Here is a 24514-nt window from a genome sequence, read left to right as displayed (position 1 = left end):
ACAGATAGGAGGAGGAGAATGGTCCCTAATGATCTGAAGACGGCCCGACTGCGTTGCCAGACTTAGACCAGAGCATCATGTAAAAATATTTCATACACACTCAGAGCACATCCACGTGATAAATGTGTAGTATTAGTATGATACTGTAGATTTTTTTTTTATACCATGCTGTCTGCGGCACTTACTGTGTTACGTATGAACCAGTGGTACTTGGTACCAGTGGTAAAGTGCTGTTTGTAGTGATTTGTATTAACGCATTATGCAGTAACTTTAACAGGGCAAACGGTAGCAGATCAAGAACAGGCTTCAGTTTGACATCGTGAATCAATCAATAAATCTTAAATGTCATATATGACAACTTTGACAATTCCATTCTTTAAATTGGCTTTCCTGCATGACATATGCTTTAGAGATGATTAGATATTCAAGCACCTAAGAAATGTAAATGGATTTCAACCAGTGAAAGAACATTTTTTAATATGGAGAAGAAAAGTGGCGGAGAGTTGTTCCGGTGAGCTGCGGCAGTATTACAGCATCTGTTAATTATCACAAACTTCAGTTAGGGATAGTTGACATGTAATTTTTCTTTCGTCACAGGTTTGTGGCCATAAAGATGAAACATTTCAGTCTGGACTAAAGTTGGAAACCAAGAGTTTCGATGCTAGCTTTGCAAAAATACATCTGTGACGCCTCTTAAGTCTGTCAATACACTCCCTAATATGTTGTTTCATAATGTTTAACCTGCCATGTCCCGATTGCACGTAACGCACAGCATAAAGGATGGGCGTTTATATACATGTAACAATATCTTTTGGTTAAATGCAAAAGAATAATTTTTCCATTACAGTGGCACTTAAAAACAGGGGCGGGGTCATGGCGATTATTTTCCCACAATGCTCAGTGCAGAAGAGGCGGTCACATGCTTAATTGTTTACATTTATCTCACCCACAATGTTTCATTAGATTATTAGTGATCTTTGTGGTAAACAGTTTCTGATTCTGTGTTACAAATAAATTCAATACTGATAATTTCACAGTGAATCCTGCGTTGATCTTAAGGAGAGGAGATGGGCTGGTGTCTTACCCTTGATTACATCACTCACTCTTGTTTCTCTACAAGTCGAGCAAATCTTTTCCTTTTCCTGACAATTTCCGTGGAGAGGAACCACAAGAGTTTAACTCACATTTCAATTGCCCTTCACTTTGTGGGGCATCTCATTACTGTGACAAAGTTAAAACAACCAAGCGATATCAAATCATATCATCTTGCAATTCAAAGCCTGTGATGTCCAAATGAGATGAGGTACCTTTTGACTTTAGGAGACAATACAATGCAGTAAACAGACATATGTTGTATTAATTGTGATGAGGTCCCACAAGAGCCAATAAAATGCTGAACAAAGTGAAGAAGAAATAACATAAAATATTTGTTTTCTCATATATACTTGGAGTAGTTTTACAAATGTTCATTAGCCTCCCATGGCAGCTTTTAGTGAACACAGTCCATTTGGGCAGAAATCTTAGTCCTTCACTTAATTTTCAAAAGCCCGAAGCTCATAGTTTAGTGAGGTGTTTTGACCAGGTAAAAACATCTTGACTACTTGCTAGCAAACTTGAAAATTTGATATTAAAATGCAATTAATTGAACCTATGAAATGTTGTCGGTCCCTTCTCTCCAGTCAATCTCAGATTCATTACGGTGACATGAGCAGAGCATGACTGTCTCGGCTGGTCGTGGAGAGCAAAAGGAATACAGGTAGAGGCTGACGAAGCGCTGTATATACCGTGCTGCATATATTCTCTGAGCCTTTGAGTAAGCTGGAAGACAATAACTTCAATGTTACGGCGCAATAAGGACTGATTCCCCACAAGAGCCATTCTGACAACGTGTTGTGATTTATGTCTGAGAATGTAATCAAGTCGGGCCAATAACATTGTCAGGAGAAGCATTTCTGCAAAGCTACATTGACATCAAATTACAGCACACATCTATATGAGAGGACTCGCTGTATAGACTGTAGCCTGACTGAATTATGTTTACACTGTAAACCTGCTTTGTTAAGAGATTGAATACCATGCTATTTATTAAAATATCAGTGTTTTTTTATGAGAAGGTGTCAGTTTGTAAGAGTAGATGTCAAGTACAGGGGAAGTGTAATCAGCTCTTGTCAGTAAAGCTCAAAATACACCAAAAGTGAATTTGATGCCTGTCATACTTAATTTGCAAACACAGTCCTCATTGTCATCAGGCAGCTGTGAAATGGCAGCAAACCGCAGCACCTGTACGCAGTGTTTTCTGAAGGTACCAACCTGTCTGATCTCAGTTTCTGATTAATCATGTATGTGTACATGTACATGTGTACACGTTTTCTTTTGGGGACATAATTAGCAGTTAAAAAAAAAAAAGGTAACAATTTGTCAAGTATGTTAATGCAAAAGTCAGCATATAGCAAAATGTTTAAATTCACGATAATATGGTTTCCATGACTTAAATATTGTGATCGTATGGTATAGCGGGGCCTCCGGTGAGTCACACCCATAATTGTGAGTATGTTAGCATGGCGACATTAGCAATATAGCTTGAAGTAGCGCTACCGGCACGGATGTAGACTGTTATTAAAAAAGTCCTTGTGAAATGATTACTTCCCCGTGGATAGGCGGTGCACAGGCTGTGGTTATGATGAATCACTCTTTGGTGTCATCCTGGGAGTCAAATGTATAAAAGCGTCTACAAAACAACGAAGCACTGACGTCAGTGTAAGTCCTGAAATCTCTTTTGTGTCTGCTGTTCGTGTTTCGGTCGTCGTCTCTCCTGCTGTATGTTGTTCTTCTGGGTTTCAGCTTGTTTTCTTCACTCACTCTCTTCATCTCTTCGTCTGTCTCTCCTCTGACAATCAGCCCGAGGTCATGCGCTGCCGACAAGTCCTCTCGTTCCAGCAAATGACATTTAAATGTTAACACCAACTTGGATGTCTCTAAATTCCCACAATGCACTTTGTCACTTCCCATCGTCTCCATTGTAGCCTGTGTAATGGTTTCTGTGAAGATACTTACTGTTAGCAGAACTTGGAATAGCTTGTAAAAGCTTCTTTATCTTACTTAGGGGCTGAAATCATCGAAGTTACTTTTTCATTTATTTATGTTGAGGTTAAATAAACTAGATATGTTGTGTAAAGGGCGGTGCAGTGGTTAGCATTGTCGCCTCACAGTGAAAAGGTTCTGGGTTCAAGTCTGGGCCTTTCTGTACAGGAGTTTGCATGTTCTCCCTTGTGCCTGCGTGGGTTCTCTCCGGGTACTCCGGCTCCCTCCCACCATCCAAAAAACATGCACCTCAAGTTAATTGGTGGTTCTATAAATTGCCATTAGGTGTGAATGAGAGCATGAATGGTCTTTGTTTCCGTCTGTCTCTACATGTTGGTCCTGTGGTGGACTGGTGGTCTGTCCAGGGTGAACCCTGCCTTCGCCCAAAGTGAGCTGGGATAGGCTCCAGCTCCCCCGTGACCCTGTTCAGGAAAAAGTGGGTATAGATAATGAATGGACGGATGTTGTGTAAAATTTACAGGCACAAAAGTTTAAACTGAGATTGAGGGATATTTTCATTTCACCTTGGAATAAATTTAAATACGGATATTTCCCAAAATGTTCCTTTATTCCTTTCAATTCTTTTGAAAGAATAAAATCTAACCTTAAACGAGGGAGAGCTGCTACAATTTCGAATGGCTGACGGCTGAGTCATTCAAGGACACAGGCGCTGGGATTTAAACTGGTGATGTCTTCGCATAAAATGAAATGAATTCTGAATTTCTCTCTATACGCACACCATATGTTGCCATTTTCTCATCTATTATACCTTTTGTCACCCGCTACTCTCGTCCCTGGTTTTCCCTTCCTCGTATTATGTTTTTTCTCTTTCTTTAGGCGATTATCTTTCTAAGCTTCATTGCTATCCACACATGGATACCACGAACAATGGCGCAAGAAATCAAACCTTTGTGCGTGTGAATGTTTATGGTCAAATATGGGACCTAAACCATCTGGTTGGGAACAGCTTGTCTGACAGGGAAGACAGCGTTTTCTCAATCTGGTTTGGTTCTGAGGCCATTCACCCTGTGTATGTGTGTGTGCACACGCCCTAAGGTCCATGTTTCTCGTCCCATTACTCTCTTCTTCAGGTGACATATGGAAGAATTCATTGCAGAATCATTTTGTGTATCATAAATAATGTTGCCCTTTCACTTAATTCAATAATCGACATCTGTGCAGAGACTACCTGAATGTAGTCATTCATTTTCACGTCTCATATTGTAATCATTAAATGACTCCATATGTTCAGGAACCATGGCACAGAGTTGAATTATCAAAACAAACAAAATATGTGATTCATCCCCCCCACGCACACACACACACACACACACACACACACACACACACACACACACACACACCACCACCACCTTCCCGCCCACCTGCCTCATTGCTCTGCCTCTCACCCACATCTCCGTACCGTGACTCTCATATTCGCTCCCCACTGCCGCTGTGCATTTTCCACGAGCCCAATAGAGCCATTGTCATGTCGTCTTCCTGTTTCTATGGTGACGAGGTGCGATCTGTTGCCAGTGAGTCTCTCGCCTCGGCGCTCCTCATTTGCCCCAGTGACTTTTCAGCATGTCCACTTTCTCTTAAATGACAGTCAGATCCAACAGTACATGCTCTCACACACACACATACTCAATCTCCATTTATCTCCATTAGTCACTATCTAATTTGCTTTAACAACCATAATTCAGTCCAGTAATGTACCAGTGCATGTTGGTTTACAGTGTAAGTAATAATATAGAATGAAAAAAAAGACTAACATTTTGCTCCTGCTGGGTTTTTCTGTTGTTTTTTTTTTTTAAATACATTTTTAACTATATGCACCGTGAAGCTGAGGAAATCATCCCTTCCCACACTTTCTCCATCTTGGATCTTGTTAAATAATAATAAATAATATTTTCAGACAGTCTCTCCAGGAGCACATTCATAGTGTTGCACTCAGTCACTCAAAAAGTGACAGAAACAGTTGAAAAGGGAGATATTAAAGGCAGAAGTTCAAATCCGGACTCCTTTCTCACCTCCACACAACTGGTCTGAACGCCAGATCGTTGGCTTCAGACAGAAACGATCGGACACTGATCTCTCAGTCCGATGATGGAAAGGTGTGTGCAGAGGTGGTTTCTGAAACGTTCTGACTATCTGACAAGCATTTCAGACTAAGTGTACTCTTAGTGCCAAGATATATATATATATGTATATATATATATACACAAATGCATAGTCGCTCACTTAATTTTTCTGTTTTTGTTGTTAGATGTCAGGACTAGTGTGAAATATGGACGTGTGCCGCAGATAAAATCCAGGTATTATTATTGCTCCATCCATCATCTGACAAAAAATACAGGTTAAAGCGGACCTACCAGGGTGTTTTCCATCACATATATATTATTACAATATCTTATGTTCATATTAGATGTTTCAAATAATGAGGTAGGAACATTTAAAAGTAATTCCTTTGAGAGAAAAGCTCAGGCATCAGACTGCTTTGAACAGGAAGTAGTCCACAGACTGACGGTGCAGGGAGATACTAGAACTCAGTTTTTTGGCGACAGCAGAATAATATTTTATTAGCTGGCAGTTCATCTCCCACACGTAAAGCTGTTAACAAGTGCATATGTGCAAACACATTTATATGTAGGTTTTGATTGAAAGATCAAATTTACAATAAGCAGCTGTAACTTTGTTTCATTTTGCTCTCCTCTCATATTGTGGATCAGATTTAGACTCGAACGTGTGTGACTCAGAACCTTGAGAAGCTTCCCTTTCCGATCAAGAATGATAAGTTATGTTCTTTCGTTTTACAGTTCCTTTCGGTACTTCCCCACCAGTACTGCGTGCTGCTGCTCAGCAATTTAAATTAACTCACAGCGCTACCTACTGTTGTGGAGGGCAAATTATTGAGAAGATACATGGACAAATCTTCAGCAGGATTTTTAGGATATATTTGTAATTGTAGTTGAAAATATATATTGTACAAAAATAAGTCTCTGAAGGATGATTTATTCGAAATATTTTGTATTTGTTAAAATTTTTTGCATGTACATTTTGTATTTGCGAAACAAAATGCCTTGTTGTTCATGTTGTTTTGTATTTTCAAACCCCACTGTGTTAGTGACTCGTAGGGCATTTTATAAAACGCATTTTGTTTGTTTGTTAGATTTTGGCAGGAAATTAGCTCCATACAGGACTGTTGTCCTCAGTTTCTGGTTGCTCACAGAGTGTAGATAACCTGCCACTTGTTGTTTACTCTAATTCGGTTGGTTCAGGTCAAAGATAATTCATTGCATATTATTTGGAGGAACAAAACATCTTTCCTTTGTCTCTAGGATCATCCAGCCTGCTACCTGTTTTTTCTGTGTCTATCTTTTTTTTCCCTACCCATTATAATGATGCTGTATCGGACCTCATGTCCAAACAGGCGTCTCTTTAGCTGGAGGTAGCAGCCAAACACACACCTGCTCTCCCTCGCAGACAGGAAGCTGTGAAATTACTTTAGCGCATGTTACGTTGTCACTCGGCCAGCTGGTACAGATCCTCAGGCAGCTGCGAGTAGACATGATTGGCACCAGCACATATGAACATGTTAATATACCAGCATACAAATGTGAAAACACTCGCACATCCAAAGGCCCTCTGACAGAGCACCATGATTAATTGCACTCACTTTCCCATGCACACTACAATCATCACAGACACAAGAATACGTTATACAACTCAAGGACAAATCTGCTAATTAGATATTATATTATATTATATTATATTATATTAATTATATTATATTATATTATATTATATTATATTATATTATATTATATTATATTATATTATATTATATTATATTATATTATATACTACCTCATCATAAAAATGTGCCTTGAACTTTGTTCTATCTTTGTCATATCCGTCATGATCCGTAGGGCGATAGTTTGTAGTAAAAAGAAAAAGTATGTTTTGGGACGTGTATGCTTCCTTTTATTGCCTCTTCTTCTTTTTATTTTTTATTTTTCTTGTTCTTGTTCTTGTTCTTGTTCTTGTTCTTCTTCTTCTTCTTCTTCTTCTTCTTCTTCTTGTTCTTCTTCTTGTTCTTCTTCTTCTTCTTCTTCTTCTTCTTCTTCTTCTTCTTCTTCTTCTTCTTCTTCTTCTTCTTCTTCTTCTTCTTCTTCTTCTTCTTCTTCTTCTTCTTCTTCTTCGTCTTGTTCTTCCTGTTGTGGGCGCAGCTTTAGCGCCACCAACTCTCTCATCAGCTCAGTCGATGTGACGTATATTCCACCGCACGGAGGATTGTGGGTCAGAACAGTCAGAGTAGCATGCTGGCCTGCAGACTGTAAAATACGACTGGGTGTAGTAGAACACCCTGGTACTTTTGGCATACTATGTTTAACATACTGTGTATTGGGACATACTAAATATTTTTCTGGCATACTAGAGCGTGGTAGTATGGATATTGGAACACTGGGCATAAGACTTTTCTCTGGTCTGAAAACACCAATGGCTGTTTGGCTATTAAGAGTCATATGCCACTCTTGCCACATGAGTCTTACATGCTCCTTTGTTTCCAGTTTACACCAGCCTGAAGATGCACTTTTCAGTGTTTCACATGGTGGGAAAACATCCATCTTCTCAACATAAATAAAGTGTGCTCATCCGGGTCAGAATATTATCCCAATGCACCGTGCAGCATTTTACCTGCATGATTCCTTCAACGTTCTCCATTTCCTCTACTGATGATTTGAGTTATCACCGTTTAGGGCGCAGCCCTGAATACCTCACACACACAAGTGTGACAATCTTATTTGTTGGATGGAGTTGTCATGCATTACTGTAGTTCTTGTGATTAATTTTGAGAGAGACACTCAATCTGATTTACAGCAGCGTGCTGGTGTGACCATGAAGCTGGTGAGTGTATTTCTGATGCCACGCAGGAGCCTCGTTTGGAACCCGACTCCACGGAGAAATCAGCTGTTGGAAACAATGCTGTCATGGAAATGAGAAAGAGAAAATTGGCAAGTGTACAAAATGTCTTGAGACATATTGCCAACGTGCAATAATAGGTTACATATCACTGCAGATTTTGAGATCTAAATTAAGTTCATCAATCATAATCAGTATTCTGGTTCACATTTGTATCATTTCTCCGCTGAAGTGTCACTTTTGTTGACTTTTTGTGCTGTTAATCATTTTCCAGATGATAATATCTCATTATGCAGTGAAACATTTCATATTTTATGATTTTGTGTGTTTTCAAACAGCGTGATGGGCAGCCTGGCAAACAGAGAGAAACAAACACTCGCTCACAGTGGCTCTCAGACACAGAGGCAGCGGGTAAACAGGTCCAGCTGATTGATTTGATTCATTCTTGTTAACTCACATCCCGCCTCTTTGTCTTTCTCTGTTTAAAAATATTGTTCTTCTTTCAGTTTTGTCAGTTTCTCCTTTGCTTACAGAAAAATACAGTTGGTGTGCAGCAGCAGTGAAAGATCTCTGTATTAAATATTCACTGTTTCTGTGGTTCCAGATGATGTTGGACAAGAACAGATAAGCACAGTTTGAATTAGCAAATTGTTTACCTTGATGTTAGATCGTAACTGTATTAGTTTATATTGCAAAATGTTGCATGCACTCACCACCAATGAGATTTTGACCATGTAATGCATTGGATGAGGCAATACACTTGTTTGGATTTTATAACCTACAAACCTTCAAAACCAGCCCTTCTACTACGTGTCCATGCCAATTGTGTCTGCACTAGAAAAGTCACAAGAAATTAAAAGTAAGTCTGGATCACCCACTGCTACCTAGTAACCTGTTACTATGGCAATGTGGCCTTTGAATATGGGTTATACTACCTAAAATGATGTATTTAAATAGAGCTTCAGCCTCTGTAACCATAACTCTTTGACACATTTTTAATCAGTCGCCCAGTAATAACACAGACATCAGAACTACCCGTTTACAGACACTTCAGAAAGTTCCTAATGACATACTAACCTAAGTACAGTAACAAATAGTGCTTTTACATGTTAGGACAAGTATTTTGACAGCGTAGCGTTGTCTCAGACTGCACACTGTCATTCTGCACTGACCGGAAATGAACACATCACCTGGCAAAATATTTACAGCTTTAATGATTTTACCCAGAAATCAACATGTTTTTTGTGCCCTCTGTTAAACACACTCAATAAACACACTGATTCTTCTGTCTAGTAGCAGAAGTGAAAAATAAACTCTTTGGGGCGGTGTTCAGGAACAGCTGCAGCGTCCTCAGATGCATAAATGTTAAAATTATTTACGTTGGTGGTCCCTTCCTCTACGTAGCCAAGATGGCGATGGTTTAGGGTGGAAAATGTTCATCGTTTTTTTTTTTGTGACCGTTTTGAGTGCATCTTCCAGGTATTTGTAGTGCACTTCATGTTTTTGTACTTGACAGAGTGAACGCACTGATACATTATAAAAAAAAAAGGGAGTGTTAGCATGTAAGTTCACTACTTGGAACGCAGCATTGGACTTCACTGTTATAAATTTAACTTTAAATCAATATCATAACATTGATGGCCAAAAAACAGCTGAGTGAAAAAGCTTTTTGCCAACCACACATATGTACTCAATGTGTTTTTTGCGAACAAGAAAAGGAAGCAGATCTTACCGGAAATCTGGTGAACTCTCTTTTTCTTTAGTCACGTGCCTTGTTCCCACACAAGAGCTTTGACATGGTTTAGGACAGCCTGCTCCCGTCCCCTTCTGAAGTCCCCCACTGTGCACTGAGCTGAAAACCAAACCAAGATACTGTGGAGATGAAGGTTCTCCTTTCCCAATGACAAGTTTCTCTTTCCCAGCAGCACCTCGCTCTTATACACTCCTATAACGACTCTATGTCTCCGCTGGGTCGGCCCTCGTACTAAATAAGGTCCATCCTGTTGAGGTTTGGCAACCATAAAAACGATATCCTTTGACCTTGATACCTGGCACAGTCTCACTCTATAAGGCTGTTATGGCTAACGTGGTAGCTTTTATATTCATCTTTCTTTCAGATCTGGTTTAGTCTCCCAATGTCTAAAACCATTTGATTCCCTCCATAAAACATACTGATGAGCAGAGATTAGTCAAAACATGAGTAATCACTCATTAATAGGATGTAAAAAACTTTTACAGCTGACTTCATGAGCTGCGTTGTATTGTGTTTGTATTTGCACTGTATTGTTGTTTCAGTTGTAAAACCACTCAGGCGGCTAAGAGTGTGCGTTGAACGCCGTGTCAGCGCCGTCTATCCCTCACTGTCCGGTGGATGCGCTCTCCGACCGTGTGCACAACGTGTTAGTGTCGCGGCTCTGCATTAGCAGCTCGGCATTAGCAGCTCGGCTCTGTGTCGAGGCTTCCCGCTTCTTCTTCAGCTCCAGTTCACCGACATAATAGCGATACATGAAGAGTGTAAGAGGGAGGACGGAGGGTTGGGTAAAAACGAGACAGGATGCCGTCTCTGACAAGTTGTTCTCGTGCACGTGTGGGTGATGTTCTTATGTGCTTCTGATCCTGTGTGCATGTCGTCCTCCCTCCTCGTTCTCATGACACAAAGCAGCGCACAGCTATCTGGAGATGGATGATGTATTGCTGCTGCTGGGGTGTAAATAATTGAGAGATATTGGATGTAATTAATCATGAAGGGTTTGTAGCCAGTGTGTAGAGAAAACATTATGACATGCAGCGGTCTACACGTATGTCGGAGTGTGTGTTGCTCCTCTGAATCGTCTCTGGGCTCCTGATTTGATGGCACCTGTGTAGACCTGAGAGTCCCGCACACAGTTGGTGCAGGTGTGAACTTCTCTCATAATTAACCTCCTCATTTTCCACTGCATTTATCACGACCTCAATCCAGAACCTCCCTGATGCCACTAGGACCTTCTTCTTTCTTTTCATGACCTCAGTGTAATCAAACTTTAATCTGAAGAATAGTTTCTTAAATCTTGATGGGAGTGCAAATATTATTTTTGACCCTCCTGTTATTTTGGAACGAAGCAGATTGTCGTATTTGAGGCATGGTTTAGTTTTATTTCTTGTCTAAAAATAAGAGTGATTTTAAGTTTTCAAATGTTAAAAACAAGTAAAATACCTGCACTCACAGGTCATCACACTATTATTTATTAGACCTGGTGATGGCTTATAGCTGAAATGCTTGTTTTTACCCACAATAACTTGCAGTTTGATGTTCTGTGGGTTCAGGTTTTCTGCTCGTTTTTAAGTCTTGCCATAACCTTGCACCCATCCCTGTTCAGCACTTGAGAGTTTGTGCGCGCTATTTTTAAGTTCTTACATGTGAAATGTAGAAAATCTACATATGTCATGAAAAACAATTCCCTTAAATCGACACGAGGCTATTTAGATGCAAAAAGTGCCAACCTTTAACCACGTAGTATCATGCCAAAGTGCAATACACTCATTAGTCCACAACAGGATACCATGTCGGTGTCACGTTTTGCCTGATGTGTGAAAAATAAGATGCCTCAGGTGTAACCACCAAAAACTACGTGGTTAGGGTTTAGAAAAAGATCATGGTTTAGGTTAAAATAAGTCATTTTATAAACGTAACATTACATATGACACATAAGTAACTGAATGTGCATTATGTCAATTGTCTTATGTAAGTAACTTACTTACATTACTTAAAAGAAATTCACATTGCTCTCGCACAGACTCTACATCCTGGTCTCCTGAGTGATAGTCCTGTGTTTGACCTCCCCTGATTTTGTCACTCTCTGTTCTTCGGCACATGACCGCTTTCTTTCGACCCTCGGCGTGTACTTTTCACACCTCAGCATGACACTGCCCTCGTGGAGACTGACAGGTGTATTACACTATTCAGCGTGATACTTCGATGGCTGAATGATTCGATGTCCAGCGGATCGCATGGTTACGGGAACATTTTAGGTACAATATATTCAAAAACCTAAATAACTTCTTTTCACACTGGTGACACTACATAAATTCATCACGTGTAAAACTGTTATAATCCCAATATGACATGACATCGTCTTATATCATGAGGTTTTTCAGTTGCCATGAGGTTGATTTAGTCAACAGCATGTTTGCAAAGAAAAAAAAAAAATCTAGATTTTTGACAAAACAACACCAGATTTGGTTCTATGGAAATGTATCACATCCATTTGAAGGTTTGACTCAGCACTTGTGGCAGGTTGTACCCACATCTTTCTACATGTTTGAGTGAGAAGTCGTTCACAACAATAACCTGTGGTTACGGTAAGAGCTGCGACTCCAAATGGTTAAACTGACTCCCCTCTGTGCAGGAATGTGTAAGATAATTATATGCAACAGACTTTGAGGTATTTTAGCAGGTGGGCAGTTTTCACCACTGCAATCTTTTTATTGTTGTTTGTTCCTGACTAAAAGCTAAAGTATAAATAGCCACCGTACATGATAATGGGTTTTGCAGACCTTTGGGCATTCATACTTACATAAGCAATATTTAGAGGGTTATTATTTTGAGTGTACAGCACAGTATCGTTCATATTGTAAAGGCCTGGTCTACTTAACATTCAGTGAGTCTTCCCTGATATTGTAGAGTAGTCTTTTCAAACAGCGGTGTACCTATACGTGTCAGTCTCAGCTGTGTTACGTCTTTCTCTGCCTCCATCACTGGCTCCAGTTCCTGTGATAAGAGCTTCATTATACAACAGCCTGTGTTGATTTATCTTCTCGCAGCTAATGAGTTGAAGGCTGATTACTGCGTAGTTAATAGCTCTCAGTAATGGCCTTGTATAGACAAGGTGATTTATGGGTGAGCACAACTGACCACACAGGTTCATTTTCAGCATTAATTAACTTTTGGCTGTATCCAGACGTTTATTTCGCTCTGTGTCTGAGAAAAGGGAGGAAATGCCTCGTATTCTCAGAAATAATATTTTATATATTGAGAATTTTAATTGGATTAACTTCAACTTCAATTTAAATGTCAATCCACCATATGACACACAGACAGACATACAGATAGATCGGAAAATTGCTTCTCACAGTCCCATGTTGTGCAAAATAAAAAAAACGAAGCAAGAAAAGTGTAAATATGTAACAACAAAAACCAATAAAACAGACAACAACCACAGTGACACTTAACTGCACTTTTAAATAAGTACAATGTAGTGCAAAAACAGGTCCATAGTGCAAAAGTTCAGACTTTATGGGGCAAGGTGGAGAGAATTCAGCATCCTGACAGCCTCATGGGAGAAGCTGTTCTTCAGTCTGGAGGAGCGTGCGTGGAGGCTTCCTCCCAGAAGGCGGGAGGCTGAAGAGGCTGTGTGAGGGATGGGTTGAATCTCCCACCATGCTGACTGCTTTGCGGGTAAAACGGATGTTGTAGATGTCCAGGAGGGAGGGGAGTGCAGAACCAATGATCCTACCAGCTGCCTTCATTATGCGCTGCAGAGTCTTGCAGTTGGAGGCGGTGCAGCTCCCGTAGCACACAGTGATGCAGCTGGTCAGCATGCTCTCCATAGAGCCTCGGTAGAAGGGGCACATGATGGGTGCTGAGGCTCCGGCTCTCTTTCATTTGCAGAGGAAGTAGAGGCGCTGCTGGACTTTCTTGGCCAGTGATGCCGTGCTGTTTGTCCGGGAGAGATCCTCGGTGATGTTCACACCCAGAAATTTGGTGCTTCTCGCCCGCTCCACAGCAGAACCGTTGATGGTCAGAGGGGATTGTTGGGTGGGTTCCCCTGAAGTCCATAACAACGTCCTTTGTTTTTATCATGTTGAGGGAGAGATTGTTATCCCTGCACCACATGGTCGGTTCACCTCATTCCTGTAGTTTGCCTCATCGTTGTTGCGGATGAAACCCACCACCCTCATGTCATCCGCAAACTTTACGATGTGACTGGTGCTGTAGAGTGGTGCACAGTCAGGAGTTAGCAGGGTGAAGAGCAGGGGGCTGGGCACACATCCTTGGGGAGCCCCTGTGCTCAGTGTGATGGTTCCTGATGTATTGTTACCAACCTGTACTGCTTGTGGTCTCTCAGTAAGAAAGTCCAGCATCCAATTACAGAGAGAAGAGCTCAGGCCCAACCGGTCCAGTTTCCATATTAACTGCTGAGGGATGATGGTGTTGAATGCTGAACTAAAGTCTGTGAACAACTTTCGTACATAGTGTCGAGGTGGGTGAGGGCTGATTAGACCCCGTTGTGATATCATGATATTTAAAGGGGGTAAGGCAATGCGTAGGACAGCAATCGTTACCAGCTGTGGCAGTCTGGGTAATGATATTTGACAGGATAAGTGAAAATCTTGACCTGCTGGTGGCACTACATGAAAGTAGGGGATCACTAAAGTCATGTGGATTCATCACCTGGGGATCATGAATGTAGTTACGCTATTTGATGGCAGTACACATATTCATTATTGAGATATTTCAGTGTGGACAAACAGATGGACATTGCCACATTGCCATACCGCTTGCATGATGACTTAAAGGACATAGGCTATTACTAACTCATAGTTGGGTATTATTTATACAATATTTTCAGTGTAAACAATGACATTTTACATTCAGTGCACAGTTACGAAAATGTCACATTTTTGTTCCACCAAAAAATCTGAAAAACATTTGACTAAATAGTATCATAAACAAAACTTAGATTATACTTAAAAAAAGGACTAAAAAACAACATGATTTTGCTGTGTTTAAAATCAGTACTTATTCTATTCTTTGTTTCTACACCATTTTACCAATGTGTTTTCACCGAACAAGTACTTGTGGTTGAAAATGACATCACATGGTTCAATGAGGACACGCAGTACAAGTACAGTGTCGTTCTCTAATGTCACAGGTAATCGATACATGGCTCTCATTAAGACAGTCAGGAAAAATCCAATTTAAAAAATTCATTGTCACCTCTCTTATATCCACCAGTGGATTGAGAAAATAATTGTCTACTACCATCCACATGTGACATGTTAATGGGTGATGTGAAGCAGACCTACAACAGTGAGCCAGCCTTTCATGAAGTCAATAAATCAGTGATTTTCAATCTCACTCTTCTTTGTGAGAGAGGTTCATTTCAAGCACAAAGGGGATGCACATGTGCTGCGACGCTTTAGGCGTGCTGAGCATAAACGCTGTACAAATGCATGTTTTGATAATGACATCTCACATTAGATATCGCTGTTTTAAAATTATTTTCTGCATGAAACAGAAATAAATGTGGTCTCTTTCATCTGGAAAACAAATGTTTGTGAAATAAACACCCTGAAGGGAGTCAGGCATGGAATCAGGAGTCCGGAGCATGATAACAGATTAGAGATAGGTAGAAGAGGGACAGGATGTGTGTAGTTGACTCCATGTGTTCTCCTCCTTTACTATACCAAAGGACGACTCACTGTTTGTTCCCAGTGATGTTACTGTTAGTGTGTGATGTAGTTAACAGATCAGCTGGTAACACAGACATAAATAGAGCTGACTGGTTGAGTTAATGCCAGTAAACTGGAGTAAGTGAAAGTTGTATGCAAGAGCAGACTGGACTTTAATTTGTCCTCATTGAACTGTATTTTTTGAGATGGTGTTTTAACTCCGTGTTGTTGGTAACACTTTTCCTGTACTGACCAGTGAAAATGTCTCATGGAGCTTTTCAGCCTCTTAAGGAGGGTGTACATGTTTTTGAAGTCTTGATATACAGCAATGTTTCTGTAAATCTAGTTTTGTTAAACATACAATATATTCAATAGTCTTACAAACTATGGAACTAATAAGCATTATTATTATGATTATTATTTGTCTGTTATTACTTTTATATCTGCTATGCTTTGCCACAATGCACCAATCATTATGCTTGTTTAGAAATTGAACTTGTCAACAGAGAGTAAATTGATTAGCACAGATTAGATTCTCTGTCACCCATAAAAACCCCAGGCACCTGCAGCTCAGCACATTTCATTTAGCTTCACTTCTCTTAATTCTCTTTTCTCAGTCAGATCCCATTGAGACTGAGTCCATCCAACGTCTGATTACCAGGAAACCTCCAGGCTGCTTATGTTCAAAGATGAGATCCCATATGAAAACTGACCTTAAACTGAAGGTTTTTCCAGTCTAATGTAAAGGTCCTCATTAAAGGTCCCATATTGTATAAGTTTAGTTTTCTGTTTCTTTTTATATTATAAAGCAGGTCTAGGAACCCTGTGAAAGTGTCAAAACGCTCAATCCAGGGAGAAAGCACACGGCCTGTAATGGTTATGATGTCACATAGTTGCGCCTATGTTATATGTCCGCCCTCAGCATGGCCCATTGTGCATCCCTTTATCTGGAAGAAAACACAGAGCAGAGAAAACCTGTGGTTGGACTGGGCATGCGTCACTCAGAATAGAGTCCACCAATCAGAAGAAAGCGTCGTTGATATGGATGTGCCATAAAGGCACAGACACAAAACAACATGTTGGTAGATCTTGAGAGAAGCTCAAGAGAAGAGAAAATATATTTTTATGCATATCAAGACTGCAAATAAAACACAAGAAAAGTGAAGAATATGGTGGTGCAAATGATTACTGCAGTATTCTGTCTGCAGAAATGTGGCTTTAGAAAAAAAAAAAATCAAATGCATCCCTCTAAACAAGATATCACTTGAATTTAACTGTTATACTACTTTATGTTGATATGAAACAACTTACTGACATTTTGGTTTTTTTTTCTGACTTTTACAGAATCAGAAAAACTTGTTATAATTTTATAACCTGTTGCTCCTTTTGTTCTGTCTGTAAATGGAAACATATCAAGCTTATATAAAAAAAAAAAAAAATCCACATCACTGATGAGTGTACCATGGCCTATCAGACAGGAAATGTACAGGCCCCTCCTGCTGCTCATTTAATGCCAATGAAAATGTGATTACGGCAGTGACATGCCCGTCCATCATTTCATCGATCATTGCATATTGAGGAAACTATACTTGAAGGGTTTCCTTCCCAAACGAACAACCTGAACTGTATTGTGAAAATATGTTCAGGTCAACGTGTATGAAAACCTGCATTAATCAGTGTGTCTCACAGAGTTTATGTTTTCTTCTTTCAAGGTTATTTAATTGGGTACTCCATCAAGATGTGTATGTAGCAACACAAATATGGTTAAGGTAAAGGTTAAAATAATGTCAGCTGTGCAGAACCTGAACTGAGGATGTAAGTGTTGAAGGACAAATACTTAAAAAAAAGTCTTGTAAATGAAAGGATGGTCTGCATATAAACAAAGCGACATCTACAATTTTGAGAAATTGTGCAGTATTTTTACAATATGCTTAGAGCCCTGGCAGCACACAGAGTTAATGCACAATAACGGTTGTTTTCTTAAGGCCATTACTTTAGGATTTTCATATTTGAGATGTTGAAGTTATGTTACGGTGGAGGCTTAGTTGAATTTATGCAGCTGAAACTACTCAATTAATAAAATATTTCTGAATATTGGGAAATAAATGTATTCACTTTCTTGCCCGTAGATAGATGAGAAGATCAGTAGCAGCGCTATATCTGTGCTTTAATATGAAGCCACACCCAGCAGGCTGTTAACATAAAGCCTGCAAACAGGAAGAAACGGCGAGCCTGATTCTGTTCAGTGGTAACAAAATCAGTCTACCAGCACCTCAAAAACTCACAAACTATATGTAATGTCTTAGGTCTACAAACCAATCCATGTAAAGCACAGGGATGTAAATATGTCGTTCGTTCTAAAGTTCGCTAACAAAACCACAGTGTGAAACCAAAATGAACCGGATCACATGTTAACAGTGGAAGAAAAACATGAACCTTGGTTTGGACTTTTCAGGTGTGAAAAAAAATGCTCTCATTCAGTTGATACATAACCCAAGATGAGAAAATAATGAGACGTAAAAGTGTAAACATAAAGGAGGTCTGTTTCTTGGCTCGGTGCAGTGACTTTTCAACTGGTCAAAGGTGTCTGTTTTCCCATGACGAGTGTAAATGTTTGATCTCAGCTCAGAGCTGTTTTCCTCTTCAGAGCTGTTTTCTCCTTGTTTTGACTCATCATACTAACCTAAACTTGACTATCTCTGGGCTCCAGCATCATATTAAACATATGAATAAAGATATTATTAATGGCCTATCCTTTCACGGTTCGGGAAAGAGTCTAACATACTTTTATGGTGCTGCAGTGTTGCACTAATGCTTTTTAAAAGAATAATTAAGTTAGTAAAGAAACAAACTTAGGTTTTTTTTTTTTTTTTTTACAAATGACATGGATAGTTTTGTGAAAACTTACATATTTTGTTGACAATGATTGATAAATTTATGCATTTCATTCAGAAATAAAACCTCAGTTTACTCATCAGAGTTTAGGCATTGGAGACCTGTGAAAAACTTTGATCTGAGGAATGCAGATTTATTGAAACAATGAACATGCATAATTATGTCATGTATGAGTACCATTCTGATGAGCATGTTCTGTGTTGCCTCTCTTGTGCTTGCCATGTTGTTGTTTTTTAAACCTTAGCTTAGGTTTAGCTGACTTCACACATTCAAACACAACCAAATCTGTGTTCATTCGACATTACCACATCTTATGATAAAAGAGTGAGCCGGAGTATTGTGCAGAATGGATGTATTTATTTAGGATCACATTTCTTTGTTGAAAAAGCTGCCGTTTTGTTTACTGAAAACAAAAGTAATGTCCTATATCCTCTGCATTTATATTCCGATGTCTTCAACATCTGAGCCTGTTTTTTTTTTTTTTTTATTTGATTTGTCTTATTTCAGTAAAAAAGTTTACATGTGCTGAAGAGGCAGATATCTGGAACACAACACAACACAACTTCACTCCACAAACACGCAAACGTATGTATATTAGGTATAATATCTCAGCACAGAAGTCACTTCTTTCTTTTGAGCAAATGTTCTCACATTGCTGCTTTCTTTTCTGAACTTGCTTACTTCTCTCTGGACTCATTATTTCAACATTTTATTATTATTTCTCCCATTACAAACAATTAACATCTTTCCATGAATACGTGCACTCATTTGAAAAGAAAAGTCACTACTGTTATTTATTCCTGAATACATTTGCACCCAGCTTTTGTGCCAAAATCATTAATATGGCCTAATTGTTCTTCTGACTAATATTGTCATGCTTAATTTGTGGCAAAATTACTGCTCACTTTGCCAGCTGCATGACTAATGAACAAAGCTATTCAGGATATATCTTTGAAGAAAACCTGATTAGTTTTATATAGCTAACATTATGCTGTGCTGTACCAACTGCAGCACTGATGCTATCATCGAGTGTATGTTTCTGAAGAATAAGACTCTGACAGGGATCTAAATTCAGAAAGTGGTGGCAGCACGAGGGAGTTTTTCTTCCTGGAAACACGGCTCTCCCCACTGATTAGACTTCTGTGAATGACAGCCTCGCTGTTGGCATATCAACAGGCCCAGACTCTCTTTTCACCTCCAGCGTCACAAAAATCTGTGACTAGCACATAAAAATAAAGAGTTCGTGGGTTCACACGCAGGTGGTTAAAGTGGGAAGAGGTGTTTAAAACAGAACCAGCGTTTATACTGTGAACATTTTGAGGAGGTTGCTGCAGTGGAGTTGAAGCATCTTGGTCAGTGATATCTCTCGCGGAACAGATGATGATTACTGTAATGATGAAACAGCCCCCCGAGACCGCCTCTGTAACAAGCAAGGGATGAAAAACAAATTAAGTGGAGAAACAAATTACGCTGAGAAAAATGAGAGCAAATTGGTGACAATCAATATGGCAATCAGAAAACAAACATTAGAAACAAAGAATTAGAATCTGGAGCATCATCTCCATCACAGCAGAGTCCTCAGTCAGATCGCTTTAGGACTATAAATCTATCACTAATTATGGAGCCTTTTACAAATATAATGTATTCATTCTATTATAGGGTGAATGTTGCAATCATACTAATATACAGTATATTCTGTGTTGTGACAATATACACATTCAAAGTTAATAATGTGTATGTGTTTGTATGCGTTTAAGAACGACAACTAAATGTATTGGCTTTCCATCGGATCAGGTTGGATTGGACTGGTGTTTATGTTTCACATAACAGTTGGATTAAAGCATTAACTGAAAGAAATAAGATTTGGTGTCATCAGGTTTTGGCTCATCTCTTACCTTAAATCTCAGTCTGCAGTTAGAAACTGTGCAGTTAAACATACATGTCACCTTGAGACCTGTGAAATTCTTCTGTTAGAGAGGACGGTGCAACCGTAGATAAAATGTATGATATTTATCCTGATATATGATACTTGACACGATGCTACCAGACCATAACAAACAAAATAATCTTCCAACCAAGGCAAAGTTTTATGAGGCAGCATTTACTTGCATAATAGATCTTTCCTTACTGGCCTCCTTCCAACTGCGATAATCAAATTCTGTCAACTATTTCAAGCAATATCTTTACTGTCTATCTTTATATTAATCTTACTTTTTATTAATGTTTTGATGTGTTTCTCTCTGCTCTTCTCTCTTTTTTTATTAGGTTTTTGAAAAAAGACCATAAAGATGAGTCTATTTTTACTTTGTAAAAAACATATTGTACTTATATACAGCACAAACAGAAGAGGAAACAGACAGGAAACATTGTTTATGGAAGTCCAGTATCACCACCCTCCCCCAGGCTATAATCCCTGTGATCTACTTTAAGTCAAGATCTACACAATGACTGTGGACTCATGCTATGAATGCATGCCATAATGTCATGTCCATGTAGCTTTCCGGAAAAGATTCAGCTCAGACTGCTCGGGCTGATTGCATTCTCAAACACAAATCAGTGCACATCTTGTCAGGATGACTCCTTGTGGGAAAGTGTCCTCTAACAACTCTAACTCTTACAAGGCAAATATTGACTTCTGTTTTACTTGGTGCATAGATTACCATGTTTACACTCTGTACTCCTGTTACACTCCTAGTACTACGGCTAATAATAGTAATAGTCTTGGAAATGTGCACATCAAAACACAGATTACCAGGTTTGTAGCTGACTTTCTAAATAAATATACTGCAGATTGAGTGTCTTGCTTGTAGTTGAACGGCATATTCAACAGCAGTGTTCCCTCCTGTCAGTACAGTTTTGACATATTTGACAACTCTCCGAGCCCCTAGCTGTCTGTGTGTTGTGCATATGCTTCCTGTTTGGATCCATATGTGATGATGGGTTCAGATCAGATGTGCAGTGCTTTCATTGGAACACCTGGATGGTATTTTTGAGTTTTCCAAGCACTGTCTGATCCTTTTAAGTAGACACCAAAGTAAAGCAGGACAACTGTTGTGGCCCAATTCCATACTTAATATGAGATATGGTACAAGACTGGATGACAGATGCTGAACTGTGACGAAACACGTGTGAAATGCAATTAAACGATTTCAAGATTTATTTAACATTTTGCTTTCTGTTTTCTGTGATCTGAGAGTTTTTGTATTTTTGCAGCTGCGAGCAGCCACTTCTTCTCATGCAATGCTTTGCAGGACAATACTGTCCATCCACAGCATTTAGCGAACAATGTATGAAATGAAAATGTGAAAGGGGCTGCTCGTATTGATGAACCTACAGAGTTATAACCTAAATCCGGAACTTCATAGTCAGTTTCATTTCATTGTTTAACTGTCTGGCCTGTGACTTTAATGTTTTGGTTCACTCTCACCACTCTTATGGCATTGCTTTTAACAAACACAGGTAGTGATTATAGCAGGTGAACGTTACGGACCATTTAACAGCTAAATATATTTCCCTCAGGAGCTGGTAGACGCAAAGCTAGGACAGTATAGTTAATATTGGACTTGCTAATGTTGCTTTATAACTACATGTGTAAATAATTAACTTTTTGCTCTATTAATGTAAAGGATGGTGATAAAATGTGCCATTTTTCTATTCACAACTTATTTTTGCTTTCACTGAACAGCCCAAAACACAGTGTCAACACATTGTGTAGTATGTATCGTTGAGGTAAAGGAAATAGGTTAAACTCATTTTCCTCCTCGTAAAATAATTATAAAAGCTGTTTTTCCTTAAAGAAAACTTGCATGTTTACTGGCATTCTTCTTCTTTGGTTCATGATTGCGTTTCTTGCTGCATTACCAAAAGCATCAATCAGTGGAGTTGTGTGCAAACACTGGGGACACACTCAAAAGAACATTGGTTGATAGAGCAATTAGTGGTTATAAACATCATGGGGTACCTTTAATTTGATCGGGTTTCCTGTGTGAATTACTTTGTGCTCCGCTGACATTGTGAAAAGAGAAAAGGAAACTGTAGCCCAGAAGTGGAAACCATCTGGAACAGTTTCATTACAACAGTAGCCTGAGTCAGCCTTTTGATCATCACCTCAGTTTTCACTGTGATTGTAGTCTGGAAATGCCTGTTTATATGAAGGTTTGCTCAGCCACTCTGAAGGGCGGACCAATCAGCGAGTGGTTAATTGTGATGGCGTTGAATCCAAGCTTTTGTTTCTAAATGTAGTTCCAATAATAATAAACACTAGCAAATATTGAGGAACGTGAGCCGGAGCAAGAAATATGCCTAGGATTTATAAAAAAAAGAAAAAAAAAAAGGTAATTTACTAACATAGCTTGCACTCTGCTCACATATGTGGAGGATCTCTGTTGTTTCAGCGTACAATATATGGTCTGTTAGTCAAACCCGATTGGTTAAAGGCTGCTCCAACAGTTTCATATTTAACCTGAGGTCTGGAAACAATCCCCACTGGAGTGTAACCAGACCCATATATTCAAGAAATGAATGTGGGTTTGGAAATACCAGGCTATTACAGCTTTGGTTTTCTCCTAAATGAATGATGTGCATTTGCAAAAAATATGGACGATTTTAGGAAAACTCAGTCCTTGAATGCTTTTACAAATGACATCCTTCCCAATTCTGATTAGAACTCTTACTTTTAGACAGCCCTTAAATTAAGTCTTCACGAGTCTACTTGTTTTGTGGACCCGAATTGTGTCTGGTCCAAACTCTATTCAGTCTGATCAGGCTGGATGGGACCCCAGCACGTCTCAGTTCTGTGTGCCAGTATTTGTAATACCTAAGTGGACTCTATCATCCGAGGAGAATAATTTTAGTGGTTTCTTTTTCACTCATGAACTGTGAGTGCAGAGAAACGAGGCCTGTACCGCAGCTCTTTTTGTACCACAGCTGCTCATTACCTGATGGTGAATCAAACTGCTGCCGGTGTTGGTGTTTTCTCTCTATTTCGGTCTGTTTGACTGCTTCGTCTTGGATTGGATCTAATCATCTGTGGACTTTCTGAGGTTCCCTTTTGGGTCAGGTCTCTGGAAATCTTTCTGAAAACCAGTTTATGCTTGTCAAGTTCTATTATATGTTTATATTATATATGTGCAGAAATATTGAGGCTATGGAAGACGTTCTGTTGTTTTCTGTGGTCATTAATCATCAGGTGACGCTTGGTTAGATGGCTTTCCAGTGGCGTGCACACGCTCTCTAAGGGACGTTGACAAATTTTTAAAATGGGCTAACCGGAGGGACATATAACTGAGCCAAATGGACCATCAAACCCTACCCTCCCATCTCTCTGTGCACAACCTCTCTCTCTTCCCCTCTCTCCCTCTCAGTCGAGTTTCTCTCCCTGTTTCTGCCATTACTCACTTCAGGCTCCTGCAGTATGTCAAAAAAAAGCATTGGTTTCAGTTATGAATTCCCTTTAAGTAATATGGCCGTGGCTCTGAGGAACAACCTGTTTTATGTTGACAACCTAGGCTGCTTTGGGGTAATTAACACTCAGATATAGGTGGAGAGGAAATAAACGGGATGTGAGGGAAGTTAAATGGCGAGTGCCTATCTGTCTGTTTTCCCTGGTGGAGTTTCCACTCACTTTTGGTCACAGCCTGTGTATAGATGCATATCTGTCATTGCTCTCTCTGTCTGTGAAATAGTTTATATTTATCACAGGTGAAGGGGCACACAATATCATTTTTTGTTAATTTTACCTGGTGATGTGTTGACATGGTTGGCTACCTAAGGTTTAACGAATAAAAAAACAATAACTTTGCCTTGATGTTGACATTAGCAAGTAATATTTATGCCTCCACGCTGGTGACAGCCGTGACCTGAGGCATTATGTTTTGGGGATCATCCCATTTTTGTGAATGTAATATCTCAGAAATGCCTTGAGGGAATTTGTCACACATCTACTTGTACTCAAGGATGATCTGATTAGATTTTAATGACTAATGGTCACTGTGACCTCACATAATATGTTTATGGACAAAACTTGAGAATTTTCTGATTATGATATAACATTTACATGGTATATGTTGTTAGCTAACATATTACCAGTTTATCAAACAATCAGTATCTTCTCATCAACTACAGCATCACACACCACCTGTACAAATACAGCTGATGAAAACAAATCACATGATATAAGAAC

The 24514-nt window shown here is 39.3% G+C and overlaps 1 protein-coding gene and 1 non-coding gene across 5 annotated transcripts in view; both read left to right on the top strand.

Moving 5' to 3' along the window:
• Positions 1-24514, top strand: part of cacna1bb (calcium channel, voltage-dependent, N type, alpha 1B subunit, b) — a 174833-nt gene that overhangs the window by 25636 nt on the left and 124683 nt on the right. The window lies entirely within an intron of this gene.
• On the top strand, positions 1100-1213 carry LOC138625999 (U5 spliceosomal RNA). The gene has a single exon (XR_011311265.1). It is a non-coding gene; the product is annotated as a U5 spliceosomal RNA (small nuclear RNA).

This window comes from Brachyistius frenatus, unplaced genomic scaffold (assembly GCF_029030835.1).
Source record: "Brachyistius frenatus isolate BFR_SWC_R1_liver_20210118 unplaced genomic scaffold, ASM2903083v1 Contig_3, whole genome shotgun sequence".
In the NCBI taxonomy this organism is placed as follows: domain Eukaryota; kingdom Metazoa; phylum Chordata; class Actinopteri; family Embiotocidae; genus Brachyistius; species Brachyistius frenatus.
Note: the sequence above shows the minus strand (reverse complement) of the source record. Positions and strands in the feature narration are given on the sequence as shown.